The sequence below is a fragment of the Cibotium barometz genome, chromosome 52, assembly GCF_041138505.1.
Source record: "Cibotium barometz isolate CiBa-2024 chromosome 52, ASM4113850v1, whole genome shotgun sequence".
Lineage (NCBI taxonomy): Eukaryota > Viridiplantae > Streptophyta > Polypodiopsida > Cyatheales > Cibotiaceae > Cibotium > Cibotium barometz.
In genome coordinates, this window is record NC_141097.1 from 16,916,307 (window position 1) to 16,939,545 (window position 23,239).

Here is a 23,239-nt window from a genome sequence, read left to right on the forward strand (position 1 = left end):
AATTATGGTTCCCTTGTCATAAGCAACTGGAGTGTGCAGAATTCCTGAGACAGGGGTTTTCTTCTTGTTGATTCCTTGAACTTGGATAGCGCTCTTGGATAAAGGTGGTTTTCCAAGTTGACACCACACGCCATATGATAGCAAATTATGTTGAGCTCCTGTATCCAATAATGCATTATACAGCACCTCCCCGTAAGGACTCTGTAACTCAATTGGGTATCTTAGAGGTGGGTCAGATTCCAGTGCATCCTCCTCTGCTTCCTCGAAAAATACTTGCGTAATTCCCAAGTTGGCTTCTCGTTGTCTCCTAGCACGCTGTTGACGTTCTTTGGCTTCGACTCTCGCTTGTATCTTTTTAAGCTCAGCTTGTTCTTTAGCTGCCTTCTTTTGATGGATTGCATGTAACTCCTCCTGGCTCAGGGGGTCATAGTATCGTTTGAATTTACTCCCATTAAGGAATCCAATGGTTTCAACTCCGTCGAGAGTCTCCACTCTGATGGTACCTTGCGGGGTAATTTCACATACTCTATATGGTCCCTTACCAGCATATTTGAGCTTCTTCTTTTCGTTTCGCACTCCATACATCAGGACTTTATCCCCAACCTTGATGTCCTTGTCCTTTAGATGGCGATCAAACCATTTTTTCCTTCTATCCTTCTCCACAAGGGCATTGTACACAGCCAATTGTCTTTCTTCGTTTAGCCGCTCAAGGATATACAGACGCTCTGCTAAGGGATTACCATCCCAACCCTCTTGAGTAGCAACACGAAGACTAGGAATGACAAATTCCCACGGCATGACTGCTTCTTGGCCATATACCATTTTGAATGGTGTGCAATTAATAGCCACTTTGTACGCAGTACGATAGGCCCATAAAGTTGTCGTAAGCTTTAGATCCCAATCCGTGCGATGAGCTTCAACTGTCTTTGTCAAAATAGAGATTAAAGTCTTGTTGGTACTCTCGGCTTGGCCATTCGCTTGCGGATAGTAAGGAGTAGATTTATGATGGAATATCATGAAGTTTGTTGTGAGCTCCTTAATCACTTCATTTATAAAATGCGTACCATTGTCGCTCACAAGTTCAAAAGGACAATCGAATCGTGTGATTATATTTTCAAAGAGGAACTTGGCTGTTGTCCTCGCATCTGCCTTACATGTCGCTTTCGCTTCAGCCCATTTGGTCATATAGTCAGTGGCCACAATAATATAGCGAGATTGTGTGTTTCGGGCCGCTGGACTAATTGGACCTATAAAGTCTAAACCCCACTTTTCAAATGGTTGGTTTACTTTGATCGGATATAGGGGCATTTGATCTTTCCTCTGGGGTTTCTTATATCGTTGGCATTCATCGCAACCCTTCACAAAGAGTGATGTGTCTTGGAACATAGTGGGCCACCAATACCCTGATTGTAAGATCTTTCGCGCAGTTAAGTCTCCTGAGAAGTGACCACCGGCTACGCCCATATGTGCCTCTTGTAAAATGTATAGATACTCATCCTCTCGGGCACAACGCCTAAGAACGTCATCCTTTCCTCTTTTATAAAGAGTCCCGGCTATCAGGCAATAGGGTTCGCATTCTTTGATTAGCTTTCGAGCTAGATCTTTACGAAGCTCCTTGGGTGGAAAGCCATTAACCAAAAAGTTAACAATCTTCTCACTCCATTCAGGCATTGTCTCCACCATGAACAGGGAAGTGTCCGGTAAGTCATCATCAACCCCCGTAGGAGCCTCACCATTAGGTATGCGAGACAAATGATCAGCCATAACATGTTTTTTGCCAGGTCTCACAACAACAGTGAAATCAAACTCAAGAAGAATCAATAGCCATCGTGTGATTCTTCCTGTGGAGCATGGTTTGTTTACCAGATACAACAATGCTTGATGATCTACATAGAAAACAAACTTGGTGGCAAGGAGGTAATAACGAAATTTCCTTACTGCATATATCATTGCCAACCCTTCTCGCTCCGTAGTGGTGTAGTTCATCTCAGCATCGTTCAACTGGCGACTGGCAAAGCTAATGGGGTAGTCTAGCTTGTGTTCTCCAGGTTGAGTTAACACACACCCAATAGCAAAGTTTGATGCATCAATATGCACATGGAAGAGTAAATCCCAGTTAGGCATTCTCAAGATTGGAGCACTCGCCAAGGCCTTCTTTAATAGCTCATAGGCACGATCACATTCTTCGGTCCAAATAAACTCGATGAGAAGCTTATACAATGGTCGAGCTATCTCGGCGAAGAATAGAATAAATCTTTGATAATAACCAACGTGGCCCATAAAGCGTTGGACTCCCTTGTAGTTGGTGGGTGGCGGCAGTTCCAGAATGACCTTGATTTTACTCTCGTCCGTGGAAATCCCATTTTTGGACACTATATGCCCTAAGATAACTCCGTGTTTAACCCAGAATTGGCATTTGAAAGGATTCAAGGAGATGTGATATAATCTACACCTTTTAAATATTTTTCGTAAACACATCAAGTGCTCGTCCCAAGAGGAATGAACACAAAGATCATCTAAGAAAGCTTCACAGAAGTCCCTTAGATATTCCTTAAAGGCCGTGTTTATCAATCGTTGGAATGTTGCAGGTGCATTGGTCAAGCCAAAAGCCATGACGCGAAAGGCAAACACTCCAAACTCCGTGATAAATGCTGTTTTAGCTTGGTCCTCGACTGCAATTGTGATCTGATTGTAACCCGAGTACCCATCTAAAAAGCTATATGCCTCCTTGCCTGCCACTCTTTCAAGAACATGTTCAGAATATGGCAAGGGGTAATGATCCCTTCTGGTGGCTGCATTAACCTTTTTGAGATCAACGCACACTCTGAGTTTCCCATTCTTCTTTGGCACGATGACTATCGGAGAAACCCATTTTGAGTGCTTAATTGGGTATATGAATCCACATTTTACCAGCTTTTCAATTTCCTCTTGTACAATCTTTGCATACTTAGGATTCATTGGGTAGGGGCGTTGCTGGACTGGTTTAGCAGTGCTAATCATTGGAATCGTGTGTTGCACCACCGAGGGTGGAACACCCTTCATATCATGATATGTCCAAGTAAATATGTCCTTGAATTCTTTAAGAAGCTTCGTAAGTACAGCTTCTTCCACCTTGGTGAGGTCTTGAGCAATAAAAACTGGTTTAGGCTCCTCACCCGGATCTGCTAAGTCTATCTCCTTAACTACCCACAGGGCCATCGTAGACACCGCTACTCCCATTGGTAGGCGTTCGTTGGGCTTTTGTGTAGACTACTTTACGTTCCCCTGTGGTGAATGATTTGAAATGCTCGGGTGCGGGGTGTAAGTCTACTGGTTCTTGTTGTGCCAGGCTTTTTTCTTTCAATTCCGCTTCCTTTTGTTGTTGAGCCAACTCTTGGTTTTGCCGCCTTCTTGCAGTACGACTTAGTTTCGGCTTCTCTTCGATTTCTAATTGGGCGACGTCATGAGGTTGTGGAATACACCACATGACACTTTGGAGGTATTGTCCCCAATTATCCGCTAACTTCCGATGAGCATCAATGGCTCCTACATAACTGAGCCATTCTGCAGTGGATCTTTCCTTGTTTATTGCAGTGCGTACATTAGCTCGATAGCGTTGGCGCTTATGTCTCGTTTTCTTCTTACCAAGTTTTTGATTTTTGTTTCTATTAGATTCGGACTCACTTGGTCGATCTTCACTTTCGGATGAACTGCAGGAGGCCACTGTCCCAGGCCTTGAGCACCTTGCTTCCACATTTGGGTGAATATTTGATTCATTTTCCCCATCAGGCTCAGGGTCAGTTTCTTCTTGAGATTCATACTCAGAGTTGCATTGGTCAGAGTCTTCGCTACTTTCAGTGTCGGTGGAGTTTGCCACGTTCTCGCCATCAGGAGTCAAGTGCATAACACCCATCATGTTTATTGGCACTAACGGTGGCATATCTTGCCTCCTCTCAGGTGTTACCCAACTTGTGCCTCTATTTCCCCATGTGTCTATGGTTGCCGCTAGGTGTACCCAATCCACGTTATCCGACTCAGTCATACCCGGTAGGACATCCATATAAGGAGAATCTTTTCCATCATCAGTCTCTTTTTTGCATGTATAGCAATACCTTAATGGGGCGGAGTGAATAGTGGTATCCGATCGATTATCAATGATAACCTTGCTTCCTAAAGGATGTGCACGACCATTCTCAAGATCAACTCGAATGACAGAGTCCTGGAATTGTAGATAGACATGGTTTTTCGACCAGTCATGTACCATTTGTGCTTCCCTCATGAAAGGACGTCCTAAGATCATTTGATATGACATAGGATACTTGGAGAAATCCATTACAATGAAGGTATGTTTTACCTTGTATCCCAAGACCTTGATCTTAAGGTCCCTTAACATTCCAATAGGTTTAGCTATGGTTCCGTTTGCCATCTTAACCACTATGTTTGTGACTTCAAGGTGAGGTCTTCCCATAGATTCCCAACAGTTTTTAGTCACAATGCTCACACCAGCACCACCATCAAGGATTCCCTTTAGAGTTAATCCCTTGGTAGTAATGGGGAGGGTTGCATTAGATTCGTCACCTTCAAAGTACTGTCCCAACTTGTTCACAGGTATTTCAACGACCGAGTCTTCATCTAGGTTGGGTTGTAGATCCCAATGTTCCCCTTCATCTTGAAGCGTGTTGGGTCTATCCATATTTGCAAATTGTGGTAACCCCGCCTTTAGTTCTCCATTGAGAAATGCCCGAAGAGCTAAGAATAGCTCAGGATCTCCGTATAATTTGGATATGATCGTGGTTCTGATCTCAGAGGACATGAAATCCATTAGCTTAGACACATTCAACGGTACTTTTCAAGACATCGCCCCTTGACTAGGGACTGGTGAAGATGGAATCACTTCCTCTTCAATGGGGTCAGGCATTCCCTCACTAAACATTCTTTCCAGCAAGAAGGGTGTTTGCCCACTTCCGGATGTCCTATCCTCACTTTCTTCCCGAATGATACTAGGTATAGCTAACGGTTTATGGGTCCGGTGAGGCTGAACTTGCGTAGGAAACACTGTGTCCGAAATTTTAATTTTTCTCGGGTTTGGCTCCAGTTCTCTTTGTGTTTCTTCCACCAAACCCCTTAAGTGTTGCACTTGTTCAATCTCCTCAACTGGGTTTGGGTAAGTACCAATCTTTTTCTTGAGGGTTTTTGGCCCACGTGGCTTGTCTTGGGGAGTCTCAGTCAGTTTGGGTGGTCGAGAGGGCATAAACTGACTTGGTTGTGGGGCCGAGGAAGTTTCCTTCTGTTTCCCCTTATTTATGTACTCACTTGATTCTCCTTCGTTGAGCTCCCGAGTGGGTTCCTCCCTTAAGGTAGTGGCTTTGGTCCCCATGGTTTCTATTGAATCAGAATCGTCTTCAGGATCATTCATATACACGGGGTCGTCTCCTGTCCCTATGTTAGTCTTTGAACTGGGCTTGGAGCTCGTGGCATTAAGCGATCTCTTTCATCGTGTTTTCTTTTTCTTTTCCTGAGCAATTGATGCAATATCCCTCTCTTCGAGAATGTAGTTTTGATTTTGAAGCATTGACCGTGTAACTACATTCGCGGGTACAACAGGTGTGGTTCCTCGTTCTTGGTTAGCGACCTCAACCAAATTCAATGGCGTAATCTTGGGTGCATTAGGATTATGTGGACATTGAGCAATCAAATGATCTATGCCACAACGATTACATGTAAGTACCGGCATTCCCGATGTGCTCCCTTGATTTGGTTGCATCTGAGTAGCGATCTTCTGTAGCCTATTAGGGCACTCTGCTACACGATGCGGTCCACCACACTCGTAGCATTGAAGAGGTGGTCTCCTCGCCAAGGTATTAAGGTTTTGCCCCCTTGTGGCGAGAGCAGCCACTTGATATACAGGCTTAACTTGCCCGAAATGATCCTCCATGTAGTACTGGGGAATCATTTCAAACGTATCAATCCCATATGGAGCAGTGGGGTCTATCTCCTCTTCATAATCCCCACACGCACTATGTGACTCACAACCCATCTGGTTTATTGGGGTAATCCTTGGATGTGGAGGTTGTGGTCCTAGCACTGGCGGTGGTAACGGCACAGACTGGACTACATTCGGATTCCTTGGAACTATGTGCTGTGACGGTTGCTCGACAGGTTGTGCAGGCATTAGCGCGGGTACTTGTTGACCAGGCTAGTGGTGCCTGATTTGCCAACATTCGCTTAAGTACTAGGCAATCTTTAGATTGATGGCCATACTTACCACATGCATTGCAATTCCCATTGAATTTGACTCTGAATGTGGGACATTCACTCGTGCTATGTGGTCCTAAGCACACCGAACACCATTGTTGCTCTCTCCTTGGGTACATATGGCTATTCTGAGGAGCTCGATTACCCCTGAAGTATTCTTGGAGAGCCTTAGTAAGGTCGGTCACAGACATTTCAGATATCTTGGGCTCCTTGGCAATAGGTTTAACCGTCATTGGTTCGTGCCCAGATACTTGCGAACTAACGGATTTTGTCTCCAAAGACACTTTTTTACCTGCAATCATCAAGTTGTCTTCTAACTGGATTGCATTGGCAGTGACTGCTTCCCACGTTGTAAGATCTCTAATGACTAGGCCATTGTAAATGTCCTCTTGGCGCAATCCTCGGCGGATGAATCTATCGAGGAGTTGGTTGTTATTGAAGCGTTCATCAGGAGTGCAGCGAGAATTTAGATGCTTCAATCGACTTATAAAGTCTCTCACTGACTCCCCTTCCTCACGTTCAGCTTTTTGAAGTTGAGATGCTACCCCCCAAAGCACACCCCAAAGCACACCCTCGCGTATGTATTCTTTCAAGAACAATCTCTTGAGAGTGGGGTAGTGAGTGCGCTCTTCAACCCTTAAGGTTCGATACCAATCTCCGGCCTTCCCACTCAAGGTTAAGCCTAAGGCTTTACACTTATGCAACTCATTGTGCTCTTCCAAGGAATCACACACGTGTTCAAAGACTTCAATGTGCTTCCTAACATCCTCGTTACCACTGAAGTTTTGAGTGAGCTTAGCCACTTGTACTGCCTTGCTTCTAGGTTCTCTCTCAGGCATGCCCCGCATGTTTTCCGCAATGGATCGTCCGATCGTCTGAGCAAATGCTGCGAGATCACCTAAGTGAGCAGGCATAGTTGGTGGAGGCACTTCTGGGATAGCCTGGCTGATAGGAGTTGGCATTGGTCTGAGTATGTTGGCAAATGACGTAGGATATGATATGTGACTAGGCCTAGCTCCTATTGGATAAGGGTGGTGATAAGGCGGGCGTGGAGCATACGCCATTGGCATACTAAGAGGCGTAGGAGCTACATGAGCATGAGTTGAGATAGGTACATAGGGTCGATAGGCACTAGCACGCACTGTTGTAGGTACTGTTCCACTAGGTAGCGGTGTCGTACTAACTGCAGCGGTAACAGGTGCATTTCCCGCTATGCTCATCATTGGGGTAGGCATTGTGGATTCCTGAATGGAAAGTTGAGCCAAGGTTGGAAAGCTAAAGTTACTACTCGTGGGCTCAACCTGCATTGAGACTCCAGGCGAAACAACATACGAAGGGTCTATGGGACTCATCGAGGGAGTCTCCAATTGTGATAGGGTTGGTTGTTTGGCCTTGCCCGTATCCAAAAACCTCATAGGGCCAGTGGAAACTAGGTTCACTCCCCTATTTTGCCTCTCAATTTGGATAATTCTATGAATAACCTCACATATCATATGTTGTTGCTCCTCTAGATTAGTGGCGCTAGACGTAGATCGTAGGACTTCTAACCAACCTACATGGTATGTGTAACCTGTGTATAGGTCAGTTAGAGTCTCTGTGTGTAGATCATATTCCCAATTTTCATTGAGAAATATCCCATCTAGACTTGGTGTGCCAAATGGTTCTCTTGAAGTGGATGCAATGTCACTTCTTATGGATTGGCTTCTAGGGACCTCTACTTTAGGAAGAGCATCGGAATGTGGTAGCTCAGTAGGGCCCTCATTAAACGAAGTGGGTAGAATATCCACATGGACACTCTTTGGGAGGGTAGCGTCCACATAAGATGTGAATGGCGAATCTACTACCCCTCCTTCCTCATTTACTTCGCTTGTCGCATGTTCAGAGCGTGTAGCTCTACTAAAGGTCTCTATTAGACGACTAAACATGCTAGATCCGGGTTGTGGGGCCCACACTGGCATGTTTTGGCTTGTCTCCTCAGGGTTCTTGGTAGGGTGTCCTTCCATGGCTTCTGAGTCAGAGGACGAGTCACTATCCACTATTCGTGGATCTTGGGTTGCACTCCCTTGGGTTCCAGCCGAAGGCCAAGATGCCAACGTGGAGGGATGGTGTGAGCCTGCGTAGACTGAAACGCTTTCTAGTGGTTCAGGCTCTAGCACCCGACCAGAACGTAGATGCATGTGACGTGGGTACCCTACGTGCGTTGGTAACTACCCTTGAAGCCCACATAAGTGGTTTCTTGGGTATTTTGCACCTCGTTTTTACTTGTTTTTAGATTGTTTTTAACTCGTTTTTGACCCCCTTACTTACGGTCGAACTTGGACTAGGGCGTGTGATAGCTCGAAACGAGCGTATCGTTTAAAGGGTCCTAGTGTGCTTTACAGCACCGTGTTCGCCTATCTAGAGCTCCTGTAGTCCTCAAAATAGTCCGTTTCCTTTGGGGGGAAGGGGCAAAAGCCTATTTGCTTGTGGAGGAAAGGGTGAGGGCTTTATCCCACATGCTCACTTTACTCCTTGGGGAGTGGGCTACATATAGGACACGACTTCCCATAAGCTCTCACTTGAAAGAAAGCTATGGAGGCTCACTCTCCTATATATATATATCAAAAGATCGAGGCCGGGGTCGTGGGTCAATTGGGGTTCTTTCTTTTCAAAATTTTTTTCTCCAATTAGAAAATCTTTCCTCTCCACACGTTTGGTTCTTTCTTTAAAAATAAAATTTAGTTTTTTAATTTTTATTTTTTATAATTTTTTGTTTTCTATTTTTTTTTGGAGATAAGTTTTCTAGGGTTTCTTTAGGTTCAGCCTTGGCCACGGCGCAGTTCGCACACAGCACAGGTCTGGGGATTCAGAAATCCCCCTCCCACGCAGAAAACCAGATAATAGATCACACGCCCACACGCGGAGCAGAAAAATAATAGAAATGCAGAAGATAGATTACAGAAACAGATTGCAAAAAACGGAAACAACTCAACAACAAACACACAGTCGCTTGCCTACAGTGTATGTTAAACTTCACGCAGCACAGCCGAGCTGCAAACTGGAGCTTGGTGCAGGGCAACTCCCCGGTAGCGGCGCCAAAAATGTGCGCTTTTGCCGCACAGGTCGTAGCTGGGGACTTGCCGAACACTGTATGTGAGCCACGAATGGCTGCAAGCATACAACCAGGAAGGCAAGCTCAAAACAGAATGCAAAAGGTGTCACTCACCGCTTGACTACCGCCTTGAAGGATTCCTGCGTCGCAGCCGTGAAGGAGGAGCCGCCGTCGCGCCGCTCTACCGCCTCGCCGTCGCCGCCGTGCCGCTACACAGTGCGCTCGATCGCTCTCTCACTCACTCTCTCTCTCTCTCACACACACACGCAGGAGAAGGAAACCAAGGAGATAAGGCAAGAGCACTCTTGTATTCACAACACATGAGAATAAGGATTTTAGGGTTACATTTGACTCTTATAGGTGACTTGGCCATTCACACTTGGGCGCCCATACATGGCCGGTCGACCCTAACCCTTATCCTACTGATATTCAAGGTGCGCCTCTCATCGATGATCACCCAATCCCTTTATCCTTAACATATGGTGCCGACAAGCCCGGCCCATGACTCAGAATATTTAAATTAATGACATAAAACATAGTACATCTCAATGTCTGTCTCATGGGTTAATAGACCCTAACTAAAGTGCTCACACATACATCTACCACATGGCCTACATCATCAGTGGCTCAGAGGTGGTTTTACTCTGTTGGGGAAGGTTACATTGGGTTGTGGGCTCTCTCTCTCTCTCTCTCTCTCTCTCGCTCTCTCTCTCTCTCTCTCTCAGAAAGGATGATCTGACTCCACTTCCTTAGGAGCCTCCATGAAGTTTGCCGATGTCGTTCCTTCTCCACTGGGTTTGTTGTAGCAGTCTCTTGCCATGTGTCCTGGCTTTCCACAATTGTGGCAAGTGAAGGTCCTTCCTCCTACTCTGCCTCTTCCTCATCCTTATCCTCAAGAGAATCCTCCTCGGGTGAAGAATGCTTTTTCTTCTCCTGCTATTGAGTCCAGCCATTTCTTCTCTTTGCCTCTAGTCTCTTGCTCTAGTAGAGCTCTATCTCGTGTATCTTCAATTCAGGTACATTCTTTATTGTTGCTACAATGTTTTCACTGCTAGTGCCTCATCATCTTCTACCTTTTTGCCAATAGCTGCCAGTTGTTGCTTAATGCTTTTATATTTGTTCAAGTGTGTGATTAAAGGTTCACTTTCCTTCATATCCAATTTGTAGAATTGCATTAATAAGCTTTACGCACTAGCCTCATGCATGAGGCTAATGCATATGGCCACTTTTTGAGAGAAGCATAGCTCTCATGAAAAGGCTATTGATAGAGGAGAGAAAAAATAAAAAAACCTTATAACATGTAAAAGCATAGGAAACATAAAAGAGAGAGATCCCTTACCTTACGAGGCTTGTATGTGTGGATAACCTATAAAATCAAATCAAATAAAGAAAAAAAAGAATAAGTAACCCTAATCCTAACCCTAAGAGAAAGCATATACAAAACCCTAATCTTAATAGAAATCTTAATGAAAGTTTTTGCATAACATAGAAAACGTATTGTTGGATGCAAGCCATGTAGGATGAGTACAACTCAATCCTTTGAGGAAGCACATAGAAACGATCATTGGATGCAAGCCATGTAGGATGAGTACAACTCAATCTTTTGAGAAAGCACATAAAAATGATCATTGGATGTAAGCCATGTAGGATGAGTAAGACTTGATCCTCCTTAAAAATAACACTTGGTATTTAGCAAATTTGCCTTATGGTAAAAGGCCATTGGTACGGGCTTATAATCTTGTAAAGTTGATGGTAGCATTGGTTGCTATAAGCTAAGACTTGTTGTAAAGGGTTATGCTAAAGAGAAGGGCATCTAGATTATGATGAGACCTTTGCACCCACATCTTGTATAACTATGATCAGGTGTATTACTGCATTGGTAGCACATCATCGTTTTAGGACCCCATCTTCCATCTGGGAAATTACTAGCATGCACTTTTTCTGGAAAAATATCCCTAAGAGGTCGTTCATGTGCGTGTAACATCTAAGGTAATTAGGGCAAACGGGACACTCGTTTGACCCAACGAAGAGTACGCCATGCCTCTTGAGGCTGTAATGGGCCATGAGAAAATCTAAAAAGCAAAAAAAAAAACAAGTGTGCTTACTCATTAAAGAGCAATTGACAACGTCAGACATGGCAACGATAGAGGGACTACGTGGGCCGACACTCTCACTAATGAAAAGATGCAGGGGGAAGAGAGCTTGAGCTCTTGCAAGCACACACACACACTCACAAAACCCTAATGGAGAACACACAAGGTGAGAGGCTGAAAATCTTCTTCTTCTTCACTCAACACTCAACACACCATATACAAAAATAAGAGTACACACAATATGAAAGGTACTCAACCAAATACATACACGGGTTCTCTATAGTGTGAACCCGACTAAATGAGCTGGCGCTATAACAATGCCAGTCTCTAGAATGGCTGTCACACAGCCTGTCATCCCACTGGCCGCATATCACCCAAGATCTCACCAACCATGCCAGTGGTGTAAGTGTGGGGCCTATCCCCCAGGCGGGTCATCAGTGTCCACCACCTCACTAGACGAGCTCGATATCTCAACACTCCCCCTCGAGCTCAACTCTATCTCATGTACACCAAGCGAAGCCCTGAATCTGCGGAGCTTCTCTATACCCAATGCTTTGGTGAAGATGTCAGCTACCTGATCCTCTGTGTTGACATAAACAAGGTCAAGATCTCCTGCCAAGACCTTCTCTCTGACGAAGTGGTAGTGAACCTCTATGTGCTTCGTACGAGCATGAAAGACTGGGTTCCTGGCCAACTGTATACTGCTAATGTTGTCACAGAAAATGACAACTTGTCTATCCACTGATAGACCCAAATCTGCAAGTAGCTTTCTCAACCAAGCTACCTCACATGCTGCCATAGCAGCTCCTCTGTACTCGGCCTCTGTACTGGATAGAGCAACCGTAGGCTGCTTCTTGCTGCTCCAAGTCACAGCAGCACTCCCCAAAGAAAACATGAATCCACTGGTAGATCTTCTATCTGAGAGACTACCAGCCCAATCAGCATCTGTGTACCCATGTACACATATCTCTGTCCCAGTCTCATAGAATAGTCCACAATGCAAAGTAGACTTCACATACCTCAGTATGTGTCTCACTGCATCCAAATGCGGTTTTCGTGGAACCTGCATAAACTGACTCACCACCCAACAGTATAGCTCAAATCTGGTTTGGTGATCGTCATGTAGATTAAACTTCCTACTATGCGCCTGTACATAGTAGGATCCTCCAAGATCTCTCCTGAATCTGCACTCAACTTGCCATTCTGATCCAATGGCACAGAAATAGGCTTACAGCCTGTCATACCATACTTGGACAACATGTCCAAGCCATACTGTCTCTGCAGTAATCCAATACCATGTGGTGACCTAATCACCTCAATGCCTAAGAAATATCTGAGCTCCCCCAAATCCTTCATCTCGAACTTCTATCTAAGCAAGATCTTTACATCAAAGATCTCTGCATCATGGTCCCCCATAATGATCAAGTCATCTACATAGATGACAACAAGCACAACTCCTCTATCACCATGTCTCACATACAGTGAGAAATCTGCATTGGCTACATGAAAGCCAATAGTGACAAGATATTCAGAAATCTTGTCAGACCATGCTCTTGGTGCTTACCTACAAACATGCTCGGGGTGACCCACATCCTCATAACCAGGTGGTTGCAACATGTACACCTCTTCTTGCAAATCCCCATGCAAGAATGCATTCTTTACATCCATCTGATGTAAAGACCATTGCTTTGACGCAGCCACTGCTATCACAACTCTCACCGTTGCCATCTTGGCAACTGGGCTGAAAGTTTCCTCATAATCAATCCCATATGTCTGCGCATATTCTTTGGCTACCAATCTAGCCTTGTACCTGTTTATGCTTCCATCACTGTTATGTTTAACTTTGTACACCCACTTGCATCCAAATGGCTTTCTTGCCTTCAAGCAATTGCACTAAATCCCAAGTTTCATTTTCATATAGTGCATCCATCTCCTCATCCATAGCTTTCTCCCAACACACATTTCCAACAGCCTCATCAATGCATGTGGGCTCTACAACCTGCACAACCTTTGCCATATATGCATAGTGATGTGCCACATAACCATCATATGTAAATCTCTGCACAGGGTTCTTCACTCTTCCTGATCTTCGCAGCTTTCATTCATGGCTTCCATAGCCTTCTTTACACCAAGTTTTCTCATAGTTGGGATCCCAAGCTCCTCATCAAGGCTCATATCTGAGCCACTAGACTCTCCATCAACATGAGAACATAACTATCATATGTAAATCTCTGCATAGGGTTCTTCACTCTTCCTGATCTTCGCAGCTTTCATTCATGGCTTCCATAGCCTTCTTTACACCAAGTGTTCTCATAGTTGGGATACCAAGCTCCTCATCAAGGCTCATATCTGAGCCACTAGACTCTCCATCAACATGAGAATGCCCTGCAGAAATGTCAGGCATGCCAAGGGGCTCAACCACTTTCTCTTTTCCTTTATGTGATGTACTAATCACATTTGCAGGACTAGTATTATGACGCAGCCTGCCACTCCATGGTCTATCAATAGACCCACTAGATGAGGACTCTCCTGGTCCACTCAAAGACTGTGATTGCTGACCTGCATTCTGTGCAACCACACTTCCACTCACATCAGCCCCAATAGCTTCTTTTTCAGCAGCATACCAGCTGCTCATCTCATCAAAGACAACATCCCTGCTTACCCTCAACTCACGTGTAGCAGGGTTATAACACCTGTATCCCTTTTGCTCAAAGGGAGTATCCAATAAACACACATTTTTCAGCTTTTGGATCCAGCTTAGTTCTCAGCTCATCTAGCACATGCACATATGCAATGCATCCAAAGACTTTCAGACGAGACAAGTCTGGTTTTCTGCCAGTAAACCTCTCCTCTAGAGTTACATCATGTATGGCTGCAGTTGGAGTGCTGTTCATGATGTATACTGCTGTAGAGACAGCCTCAGCCCAATAGCTATGCGGCATATTCTTCTCTTCCATCAATGCTTGTGCAATCTCAGCAATGTGCCTGTTTTTCTACTCAGCAACTCCATTTTGCTGCGGAGTGTATCTAAATGTAAACTGTCTCCGAATACCATTCTTCTTCAAAAATTCAGAGAACTCATTGGAGAAGTACTCTCCCCCTCCATCTGACCTTAGGCACTTTATATATTTCCCTGTTTGCTTTTCAACCAAAACTCTGAAATTCTGAAAGTGAGTGAACACCTCACTCTTCTCCTTCATGAAATATACCCACACTTTCCTTGTGTGGTCATCAATGAAAGTCACATAATACCTGCAGCCTCCCATAGATATGGTCTTCGTAGGACCCCATACATCTGAATGCACAACATTTAGTGCATTTTTGCTCACATATTTGTTACGTGGAAACACATGCTTTGTTTGCTTCCCAAATTGGCATGCTTCACATATTTTCTGCATACCTTCCACTTTAAATTTTGGCAACCCTGTCACAATTCCTTTTGTCTGCATAGACTTCAATCTCTGCACATTTACATGTCCAATCCTTTTATGCCAAATGTCTGTGTCTGCAACAATTCCTGAACCATTTGCAAACATCGCAGCACTCATTTTAGGCATGTCTACATTAAACATTCTGCCCACTCTGTTGCCTTTTGCAACCAACCTGCACTTGTCTTTAAAGTCTTCAACATAACAACCATCAGGGTTAAACCGAACCTGCAAACCCTGCTCAATCATCTGGCCAACTGAAACCAGATTCTTTGTTATGTTTGGTACATGAAGTACATCTGCAAGGTACTTCACTTTGCCATCCTGCATAGACAATGGCACATCTCTAACATGGGCAATTGGATGAGCAGTGTCATCCCCTGTTTCCACAAAACCTTGTCTTTCCGGGTTTTTCATCTCCTTGAACCACTCCCCATGACTCGTCATGTGGTTCGAAGCGCCTGAATCCACATACCATACATTATCTTTTTGTGCTGCATCAACATTTTCACACATGGCATTCACGACATGCTGCATAACAAACAACCTTTCATTATCCTCATTATTTCTGCTTGAGGATGCATAGTTGTTTTGCTGCACTTTCCCATTTTGCATGTCAGCCTGCTTCTTATAACATTCTGCCTGCACATGTCTAGGCTGCTTGAGGATGCATAGTTGTTTTGCTGCACTTTCCCATTTTGCATGTCAGCCTGCTTCTTATAACATTCTGCCTGCACATGTCTAGGCTTACCACAATAATAGCATTCACGTGCATCATTATATTGCCTTTGCCAATTTCCATGGCCTCTTTGATTCCCCCTGCCTCTGATTTTGCCTCTTCCACCTGCGTGTTGTTGTTGTTGTTGATTCTGGGACTGTTGTTGTTGATTCTGGGACTGTTGTTGTTGCTACTACTGCTGGCCATAATTCTGATTACCTGTTTGGCCACCTCCTTGATCGCGTCCACGGCCTCCTCTACCTCGTCCTCTTCCTGAACTCGTGTAGGTAGAAGGCCTGTTGCTCTGAATTGTTTTTGCTTTGTGAAGACTGTTGGTCTTCACCCAAGCTCTTCTCTTCGATAATCAGCATAGATACCAAATCTGTAAAGTTGGGAATGTTTTCCCGAGTCTGAATGGACGTCTTGAACGCCTTGTATTGTGGCCCGAGACCACGTAGACAGACTTTCACCTTGTCATCATCATCTACTGACACACCAATAGATGCAAGGGATTCCATAATACCCTTTATCTTCAGCGCATAGTCATTCACAGACATGCTCTTTTTCTCCACAGTATGAAGTTCATTCTTCAACTGTATCTTCAGTGCCTTGGTATTTGTTTCATAGAGCTTTACCAAGGTGTCCCACGCCTCCTTGGGGGACTTGGCATCCTGAATGTGCCCAATCATGGTGTCCTGTATACTAATGGAGAGCCAATACATAACCTTCCTGGCTCCTTGGTTCCAGTCTTTAAACTCTTTCACATCTGTAGCAGTCGGATTTATATCCGGTATCTCCGGTGCCTCTTCAAGCTCACCTTCTATGTAGTCCCAATAGCCTTTTTCCATCAGGAAATTCGTCAACCTGAACCTCCAAGCATGGAAGTTATTCTTATCAAGCGTCTCAGCCACAATCTGGGTTATCCCATCATTTGACATCTTGCCAAATACACAATTTTACCAGAAACAGCACTCTGGTTTTTTTGCACAAACTGCTGTATTTTCTGCAGCGGTACTGTAGTACTCTCAAATGTCACAACAACCAGTGACTTCAGTGTGCATACATACACCCAATGGAAACTGTAGACCTCTTTGCAGCACCCACAGTTTCTGCATAGTCAATCCGTCTTCTTGTAGTTCTTAAAACAGAGTTCTGCAGAGAATCGATGATTTACCCGCAGTGCTCGAAATCGCCTGCTTTCTGAAAAATGGAGGTTCAGACGCGCCCGAAACGCATTTTTGGCCCAAAAAATTTTGTCCGATAGGGAAAGCTCCTCAATCAGAGATCGTTTGCCGGTGCCTCCCGTAGAGCTCCCGACAAGGGTGTAGTCACCAACACAAATAGGGAAGAGTAGTTGAAGCTCTTACCCTCGTACCGCTTCTTGTGGTTCTCTTGCTTGCAGCTCAGCCCTTAGCACAAACCAGGCTCTGATACCATGAAAAGATGCAGGGGGAGGAGACCTTGAGTTCTTGCAAGCACACACACACACTCACAAAACCCTAATGGAGAACACACAAGGTGAGAGGCTGAAAATCTTCTTCTTCTTCACTCAACACTCAACACACCATATACAAGAATAAGAGAGCACACAATATGAAAGGTACTCAACCAAATACATACACGGGTTCTCTATAGTGTGAACCGGACTAAATAAGCTGGCACTATAACTATGCCAGTCTCTAGAATGGCTGTTACACAGCTTGTCATCCCACTGGCCTCATATCACCCAAGATCTCACCAACCATGCCAGTGGTGTAAGTGTGGGGCCTATCCCCCAGGCGGGTCATCAGTGTCCACCACCTCACTAGACGAGCTCGATATCTCAACAACTAAACCCAATGGTGGCTGACATCTTCGAGCCATTGAGATCCATGCCACAAATGCACCTCCCAATCCCATTTGCTATGCCAACAACAAGAGCGTCATCGGGTTTTGCACCCCTTGTCACTTCAATCTTTCTGTGCTTTGGTCTTTTACCTAACATTCTACCAATCTTACAAGTACCAACCCTTTTCAACCCCTGGATGCCCACACCTTAGATATATTGACTAGTCTAGGAAGGGGGGTTTCCCAAGGAATGAGTGAGTCCCTACTACCCACAAGAGGAGTGACTCATATAAAAATATGGTTGTACAGATCTCGAAAATCATGGAAAAATATGATGGAACAATTGATCCTGTTCAATTCATCAAATGTTTGAACAACGATGTGAAGCCTTTGGAAACTGCCCCACCAAGGTACATGCATTGAACCTATGCTTAGAGGCAAAAGCTAGTCGATGGTTCATATTGATGTCGGCAATCAAGACCAACTTCATAACCTTGAAAACAGCCTTTATCCATGGCTTTTCAAGACAAGGTGATCAGTGGAGTGCAGCAAGCAAACTCTATTCAATTGAGCGTAAACCAAACAAAACCATTAGAGACATTATCCTTTGGATAATGCTCTTGGACTCACGATGTGAGTCATGGGAAAAATTACAAGATTCTCAATTGAAGAGATGTTTCATGATAGGCTTAAACAATAACAACTTACACAACTTGATCATTGTATCTAATCTAGAAACATTTGATCAATGTTGTAAAGAAGTAATATGTTTAGATGATAACATGATGGAAGATGATCATGCTACGAGACGTTCCTCATCTAAACCAAATGAAGCAATGGCTAAAGAAAGATTGATCTCAAAATTGTCATTTCTTGAATTTTATGCAGTCTTGCTTAAAAGCTTTCAATTGACATCTCTACGAGAGAATGAAATCCTTCAGAACCAAACATCCTTAATGCCTCTACAAGTGAGGAGCAAAATGCCTTGTGTTCAGTGCAATCACACGACCATCCCAATCCCCATTGTGCATACAAGGCACTATTTTTCTATACTGCATATATTGTAAATCCTTTGGTCATGATACTACAAAGTGTGACTCAAAACCCCCATCTCCCATGCACGAAATAGAAACTGTCCAAAGGGTGGAAACTGCTTAAGAAACAGTTAATTGAACACTTCAGTGTTTCTATTGTCATGGACCTCACAAAGTGACAGACTACACAATTTGGAATACTTCCATGCCCATAATCATTGACACTTTAGAACCCATGTGTGAGTGATGTGACATTGATCACATGTTCCAAGATTTCCCAAGACGAGTTTCTTCAATGCTGCTTGTCTCACAAAATACAACTCTTAACATCTTAAGTGTACAAAATGGTCAATTGTCCACAGTACCCTTGAATGTACTTACACGCTTACAAGGCAAGGCACGAGAAACAGTAAAAAAGAATGCAAAAGATAACGCTTTGAAATGGATAGAAGATCATGCCTTAAAGTAGGAACAAAAAACAAACCAAAATCTTCTAAACCCAAGAAAAACAAGGGGCAACAAACTGTCGACACCAAGGTTAAATCAGAGGACAAGGAAAAAGAGCCTGTGGAGGACATACAACCAAAAGGGGACATAAACCCAAAATGTAAGATTCCTCCCTCCAACTTTTAAGATGTAAAGGTGTAAGAACCTCCCCTTCTGTTCTTGTAATCATCCCCTCTCTAAAATAGAAGAAAGATCTTGTTTTTCCTTGTTTTGACCTAGAAAGAGAAAATATCTAGAGAGAGATAATTTAAAATTGAGATATCTTTGGATACAAAAATTTTCCTAGTGTCTAAAATGGATTCCCCTGAAACAGAAGTTCAAAATGAACTTTCCAATGTGCATTAGGAATTAATTGAAAATGGTATAAGGGACCTTAGCCTAAGGGTCTACATTTTCAGAAATTTTTGAATTATGGTCCAATTAAGGTTCCACTGGGCCGATTGGATTAATCCAAGTGTTGGGATGAGATAAATCCAAAGAATAAAAGAAAATACCCAAAAATGAGTAAATGCTCACATAAGATGAAGAGTTGACTGAGTACAAGGTTTATTAGTTAAAAATTAAGAGATATTGTTAAAAAAATGAGATATTTTAGAGAAATGATGCATTTTTGACACCTCAATAAGGAAAGGGGGACTCTTGAGGTAGGTGCCTTTTTCACATGTGTGGAGGGGTTTTTAATTCAAAAAAATAGTGATATTTTTTATCTCTCCTCTCTCTTGGATCAAACTAAATTAAAAAGGGAGCCAAACTGGTCTAGAACCAAGTTGGACTTGGTTAGTGGCCTCCCTCACCTATAAATAGACCCTCATTCCTTTGTATTTTCATATTGGAGCTATACCATGCCAGTATTATCTTAAAATAATCATATTTCAATTATCCCTTAAATTTTCCTCTCTCTTGGGAGCTTGGAGCTTCTCTCTCTCTCCAACAACTCTTGAAGTTGCTCTTCTCCTCTTGGTGGACCAATTTATTGGTTGGGGGCTTCACTGCTAATAAATAATCAAGCTAAACTTGGAGGTAAAATTAATTTATATGGTTTTTTCAAATTATCTCAATGACTTTCTTCTTCTCAACCCCTCTCAAGCTTGAGAAGCTTTCAAAATGCTACTTTTTATTCAAATCAAGCTTTCCCTAAGTTTCTTAATGTCTAATTAGCATTAAGTTAATCTTTATGCTTAATTATAATACTTTCTTTAAGTAAATCTCTCTCTCTAAAAGAGTAGCCATCTTTATGGTGGCTAAATCTCTTGGAAAAGGATGCTTCTCAATGATAGTCTCTTAATTCAAATCTAAACTCTAGGTTCGATGAGCTAGAGGATAACAATTGATATTTTCATGATTTTCCTAGCATCTTGATTCTGATTATTAGGGCCTTGCTGCCTCTTTGGGGGTAGAAAGTTTGAAGCACTTACCGAGGTTTGGAACCTTTTAAAGTTTGAGGGTGTAGGCTTCGGTGGGACCTTAATAACAAATGCTTTGGCAAAGTCCTTTGCCATTCTGATAGCTTCTGCCATTGATACTGGTTTGGCATTTTTCACTAAAGTGTCCAATGGCTCTTTAATCCCTCGAATGAATCTGGCCATCAGCTGCTCTTCATCCAAAAGTGAAGAATATTTGAGGAGAAGGGCAAATGCCTAATGGTATTCTTCAACCGTCCGGCTATCCTGCTTCAGTTCCAAGAACTCATTCATTTTGGTTTCCAGGAAGCCCGGAGGATAGAATTTCTTCTTGAGGTAAGCTTTAAGATTTGACCAGGTCTGGGTATTTTGGTCGAGGTGGTTTGTCTTGCAATAGTTCCTCCATGCGACCCTAGCCGTTTCCACAATTTTCAATTTGGCGAGAGCCATCTTGCTCTTCTCGGTATAACCAGTTACATCAAAATACTCTTCCATTGCCTCGATCCATTTTTCCACTACTTCTTCTAACTGTTCCCCTTCACCCTTGAAGGGACCAGGTTGGGATCGGTGCAGGGCTTTACGAACATCCGGATCTAACTCTTCATCATCGGTAAGAGGATCCGGATGCCTACCCCACGGGCCGCGCGCCTCATGGTTCTGACAAAACGATATTTTTGTCAACTTAACTTTGTCATCAAATTTATGACTATTTAATTTTTGAGGTTTATTTCTTAAACAAATAAATATTCCATCATAATTCTTGAAAACAAGATTCACTCTGATAATTTTATTAACCAATATTTACAACCACGAAAATAATTTGGAATCTTTTGCAAAACATCATTTATTATCAAAAGTTTTTGATATATACATAGAGCATTTCGGCTCCAAAAGTCACCGCCTCAATCGCGTACGCATAAAAAGGCGATACTACGATGGAGACATGCTATGATATACATGATTCATCACTGATAATGGTGCTGTAATTCTTCTCCTAGGAATAAAGCAGCTAAGAAGTCTAAAAATACGGCAAGAAATTCTAAAATTCTGGGGTGAGTGATTATAGAGTTGTACATAATGAACAACTCCTAGACTTATCAAGATCATGGCTAGCGAGATATTCTGTCTGAGTCTCTGTCATTGATTGGTATTGACATGAATACTTTGCCCTCTAGAGAATCACATATGCTGACGTCGCTCTATTGGATCAGGAAAGTATAGATCCTCAAAGTGATGAGCGAGTCTCACTCTACTTCCTCGAGTTGTAGCAGAGTTGATGAGATTTTCGAAGGCAAAGGCAATCATATCCTGCTGACTCTAGGCAAGTCCATGAATACTAGATAGATTTGGGTTATCCATCTAAAAATCTAGTTCAATTTAAGAGTTTTCAATTCATGAAGTTCATTTCAAACATAATCTTAACAAGTGAAAACATGCATAAAAATCAAATTTAATAATAATAATACTTTTATAATAAAAAAAATTCTTTATGCATCTTTCTATGCATAGAAATCAAATTTAATAATAATAATACTTTTATAATAATAAAAAATTCCTTTATGCATCTTTCTATGCATAGAAATCAATTTTAATAAAAATAACACTTTTATAATGTAAAAAATTCCTTTATGCATCTTTCTATGCATAGAAATCAAATTTAATAAGAATAATACTTTTATAATAAAAAAATTCCTTTATGTATTTTTCTATGCATAGAAATCAAATTTAATAAGAATAACACTTTTAAAATTAAAAAAATTCCTTTATGCATCTTTCTATGCATAGAAATCAAATTTAATAATTAATATCAATGATATCCCTGCATATTCATCGGTGAATATCAGTGATATCCATGCATATTCATAGGTGAATATCAGTGATATCCATGCATATTCATAGGTGAATATGTACATGGAGTAATTAGAATATTTCTTTTAGATGCAAAAATGGTGGAAATTACTCTTTTGGAATAACATAAAAACAAACTTTCTTTTTTCACAGAATTTTGGAAAATTTTGCCATAACCTCCTTTGTATGGCTGACCATTTCTCATTTTTATCTTTCTTCACTTAACTTAATTAACCCATTTTAGAATTATAGAACTCTAATCTACACAATTTTCTAAATTCAAGAGAGTAAACAATAGGAAGAGTTTAATTAATCACTCAGTTAATCTTTCTAGGATTAAGAAAGGTTGGAATGTAAAGAAGAGAAGAGGGTGGCCTTTTCATCAAAGGCATAGCATTTGAATTTAATTCAATCATTTGCAAAACATAAAAAATCAAGAAAATCATAGATTTTTTTAAAAATTCGTAAACAAAGTAAGAAAACTAGCATACATGGAGCTTGTAAGCTCTCCTAAACAATTGAATTATTAAAAAATCCAATGTAGATGGCTCAGGACAGGAGTAGAGTAATAGTGCATAAACACCATAAGCTTTTACAAAAAGGGGAGACTTCTATTTATAGGAAAAAGTGAGCCTCTAACCAAGCAAACTGATTCTAGAATTTTCCAGATCAGTTTGGTCAATTTTTGACCATTTTTGGGTTAGTTTAGCTTACTTTTTGGATCTAGATTTGAAACAGGAGAGAGGAGAGATGAAAATATCTCATTTTATTGATTTAAAATTGGGGATAATGATGAGAAAAAGGTGCCTACTTCATGAGGGGATATCCCCACACTGAGGTGTCAAAATTCAATTTTTTTAATTCTTTTCTTTGGTCCTTAGTCCACTCTTCATCTTATGTGAGCATTTACTCATTTTTGGGGGGTTACTCATTTTTTGGGGGGTTTTTCTTTTATTCTTTAATTTATCTCCTCCCTTCATTTGGATTAATCTCATTGGCCTGTCAAACCTTTGTTTGGACCTTAATCCAAAATTTTCTGAAAACAGGCCCTTAGGAGAC